The sequence below is a fragment of the Poecilia latipinna genome, unplaced genomic scaffold (assembly GCF_001443285.1).
Source record: "Poecilia latipinna isolate Pla-1442-1.1 unplaced genomic scaffold, P_latipinna-1.0 Scaffold198, whole genome shotgun sequence".
Lineage (NCBI taxonomy): Eukaryota > Metazoa > Chordata > Actinopteri > Cyprinodontiformes > Poeciliidae > Poecilia > Poecilia latipinna.
Genome location: NW_015112814.1, coordinates 239,218 through 242,545, shown reverse-complemented (window position 1 = coordinate 242,545; position 3,328 = coordinate 239,218).

The window sequence follows — 3,328 nt, the reverse complement described above, 5'->3', positions numbered from 1 at the left end:
TCCTAGATGAAGCCATGAAAGCATATGCTGCTGCCACTTTTTACTTTTCTTCAAAATAGAATGCACTCCAAGTTTGGTGCTTCTGTTCTTTGTGCTTTTTTTGTGTGTGTGTGCCATCTTCTCACACCCCCCAGGTTGGTCATGACAGATGACCGTTCACACCGATTCTGGAACTTTTGGGGGGTTTCTTCTTCTGAATGAGGAGTTTCCGTTTCATGCAGGTATGAGAAACGGTGTGTGATTGTCCATTGTCACGACATTGTCCAGCAGTCAGTGACTCGATGCAATCTGCTCGGTTTCCTTACATAAAAAAAAAAAAACAAAAGAACATTTTTTCACCAATTTGGATGAAAAACTGAACTCCACTGCATTGTTTAATAATCAAGATCCACTGAATAGGATGTATATCCATTGACTGGTTGTAAGGGCCTAAACAGATAAACTGAAACAAAGTACTTTAATGTTAAAATTTTTTTCTTTCTTACAAGTTATGCTGAATCAACCGAAAAACTTCTCAGAAAATGCTCACGGTTCAGCTGGCATCCCTGAAGGAGCCTTGAATTCAAAAGCCAGTCTGGATGTAACAGCTGCTCCACAGTACATCCACTCCATAAATTTAGGGCAATTAAGATCTCGAGCTCCACTAATGAAGCTGGCAAGCAAGCAGGAGGAGGGCTGTAGCTCTTACACCAGGTGCCAAGGCCATACACAGGAAGTCTCAGCATGGGTTAACACCTGGGAACAATAAACTTTTAAAGGTGAATTTTACAAAGGATGCACTGAAATAATACAGCAAAAAAAGCTCCAAACATATAATAAAGAACCGTATTCAATTTTATTTGCTTTGCAATGAGTGTGATGCTCGTTTTTGTTCATGCTTTGTGAAAGGGACTGGGTTGATTTTCTGGTATATCATTGGCAAATTGAAAGAAAACTCCATTGAATACACACAAGGTTATCCAGAGGGCAACGAGGGTAGCATGTGCCTCTATTTGCCACAGTGGACTCATTGATTGTGGAAAAAAGAAAGGGATTTTGGTAATCAGTACTTTCAGGCGATCATAGGGGAAATCACAAACATTTAGCTTTTTAAGGCAAAAACAATACAATTACCTTCAAACAGAGTCTGGTTTTATTTATGGTAAAATAACATGCAAGTACTCACAGTGCCCTATGCCCCACCCCACCGCCAGGACAAGGAACATGACGCACAAAATGAAGATGAACTATAATCAAAATCATTTGCTCCACGAGTTCAGTAATCTGCTGTTTGGTAAAGAAAAGCGGCGATGATCCCAGAGACGTAATATGGTCTCATCTTATAATGCGGCCACGCCTTTTTAGCAGACTGGATGTGCTCACCTAAAACAACACTTATGCAAATAAATGCAAACATCACGGCCGTGTTTTAGATAACAGCTTTGGCTTTAAGTCAGCTCCATTATTAACCCGGAAAAAACCTGCAATAATCAAACACTTAACCCCAAAGTTGAAGGAGGTCTCTCCTAACATCTCACCCAAACCCAGTCAATGAGGGAGCGGCCCCCCTGCCCTCCCCGCTCCACTCCTCTAAAAAAGGCTACCATTGTGTGAGAGGAATCGCCATGGATACTGCCAGCGAACTGTAAGCCTTTCGGAATTATTAGCATTCCTCAGAACCCCGAGCACTGTAGCAAAGCCGCTCGCTTTCCCGTCAATCTGCCTTTAAGAGAAACACACCATTTCTTTCATCGGCAACTGCAGGAATTTTGCATGTGGCTGGGAATTAATTAAAGTCGAATTATGGGGCTGTGGCAATATTGGGCTGACACAGACGGAGTTGAACAATGCCCGAGGAGGCGGGTGAAGGGGGAATGTGGCCTTGTTCATGGGTAGGGTGATGAAGCTTGGTCACTTATCAGCAGCTACAAGGCAACAAAGTGATGGAACAATGGAATGGAAATATAGTGACATGCAAACGCTTTCTTAACCTTGAATCTTTAGATATGTTACAAATTATGCACCACAATATTGTTTTGTTTGCGATGGGCAAACATGAAGTGGCACATAATTAGGCACTGAAAGGAAAAGGTGTGGTGCGGATATGTTTTCAACCCCCTTGACCCTGCCTCTAAATAAAATCCCCTCAAACCAATTTCCACCACCTGCATATCATTTTAAGGGGCAGCATTGTATATTTTTCAGACACAATGTCATTTTATAGCACAATCAACTGACTGTGTTGCATCCAGTTGTTAAAAGAAATTTAACGCCTTGAAATTGGGCCTCTGTCTCTTTAAGAAGATCCTGTCTTCAGCACATCGTGACATCAAGCTGGTCATAGATGATGGAAAACCTTTTAGAGGCAGCAAAATACTGCAGTCCTGGGTAGATGTCAACTTCCAGCAAGATAACCGTAATCACACAGCAAGACTGGACCAAAGCATAATCCACTAGAATGACCCAGTCAAAGTCCAGACCTACTATTGCATTGCAATTCACTGTAGTAAGGCTAAAGTGATTAAACTTGGGTAAATTTTATAAGACATATAAAGTACTATATCACTTTACTTAAATTCATACAAATATAAACAGCTACATATTAAAGTCAGGTTTTGTAAACTGACCTCAAGCATCACATCAACACTCTAAGTATAAAAAAAAAAAAATCACCATTTATGCTTTCATAAAGCCAATGTTTAGAAGTAATTTCCAATAATTATGTGGTAAAGCCTTCACTCATGTGCAGCATGCTAACATATGGTATAAACATAACTGAAACAAACCCCGGCGTCCATGGGAAAGGATTAAACTGAGTTATGTGAACCATGCCGTAAAGTGTAATGCAATATACTGATTACTAGCTTAAGAAGCTTCTGCTGTGTATGACGAGCCAGCGAAACCACCTAACTCTAAAATAATACAACAATTGTATCTTTGTTGAAGACTGTGGCACAATATGGCCACTATCAGCCACTAATTAGACAAGACCGTACCAATGGTGACACAACAGCCTCTGTTCTGCAGGCGAGCATGAAGACTCCGCGATCGGGCCTCAGACTTACTCCTTCAACCGCTGGTACCTTTGCCAGCGCAGAAAAAGTAGGTCTGCCTTCCCTAAGGGGAAGCAGGGGCCTCAGTGACATTCCACGCTGTGTGCCAAAACATTTAAATGGTAACCATTTCCCTGGAGTGTTTGCAAAGTACAGTTTAAATTTCACATCCCTGTGTTGTTCCAGGTACAGCTTACATGTAAACAGCTCGACCAAGTCCTAAATAGAGCGTCGAACAATAGTATTATTGACAGAAAATAACAAAAAAAGAAAAAAAAAAACCCACTTGCTACAGG